General features: G+C 48.4%; 1 protein-coding gene and 1 long non-coding RNA gene across 2 annotated transcripts in view; one reads left to right on the top strand and one right to left on the bottom strand.

Moving 5' to 3' along the window:
- Positions 1-754, bottom strand: part of LOC105986693 — a 23,636-nt gene that overhangs the window by 1,133 nt on the left and 21,749 nt on the right. The window lies entirely within an intron of this gene.
- Mgea5 (meningioma expressed antigen 5 (hyaluronidase)) overlaps positions 1-754 on the top strand; it is a 36,837-nt gene that overhangs the window by 17,761 nt on the left and 18,322 nt on the right. The gene's annotated exons all lie outside the window — the stretch shown is intronic.

The raw sequence follows: 754 nt of genomic DNA, 5'->3' as shown, positions 1-754 counted from the left end.
AAAAAAGCCGGAAGTGGCGCTGTGGCTCAAGTGGTAGAGCGCTAGCCTTGAGCTGAAGAGCTGAGGGGCAGCGCCCAGGCCCAGAGTTCAGGCCCTACGACCGGACAAAAAAAATAAATAAAATAAATGTTACAGTAGTTACATAAGTTATATGAGAAAAAAACTTGGGGCTGGGAAGGTGGCTCAGTGGTAGAGTGCTTGCCTTGCATACATGAGGCCCTGGGTTTCATTCCTCAGCACCACATAAGCAGAAAAAGCCAGAAGCGGCGCTGTGGCTCAAGTGGTAGAGCACTAGCCTTGAGCTGAAGAGCTGAGGGACAGCGCCCAAGCTCAGTGTTCAGGCCCCACTACTGACCAAAAAGCAAGCAAGCAAGCAAACAACAGTGATCACTTCTGTTAAGCAGTGTCATAGGTATTTAAGCTGAGTCATTGTATGACTAGAGTTTGCTGGATATTAAAGGTTAATGGAGGAAGTGGCGCTGTGGCTCAAGCGGTAGAGCACTCACCTTGACCTGAAGAGCGCCCAAGCCCAGAGTTCAAGCCCCACGACCAACCAAAAAAAAAGGTTAATGGATTAGAGGTGAATATTCTGATGTACTTAGAGTATTGCACTTCCAGTTTCCTGGTGGTTATAATTGGAGATAAGAATCCCAGGACTCGGGGCTGGGAAGGTGGCTCAGTGGTAGAGCGCTTGCCTTGCATGCATGAGGCCCTGGGTTCGATTCCTCAGCACCACATAAGTAAAAAAGAAAAA

Source organism: Dipodomys ordii, unplaced genomic scaffold (assembly GCF_000151885.1).
Source record: "Dipodomys ordii isolate 6190 unplaced genomic scaffold, Dord_2.0 Scaffold36, whole genome shotgun sequence".
Lineage (NCBI taxonomy): Eukaryota > Metazoa > Chordata > Mammalia > Rodentia > Heteromyidae > Dipodomys > Dipodomys ordii.
Note: the sequence above shows the minus strand (reverse complement) of the source record. Positions and strands in the feature narration are given on the sequence as shown.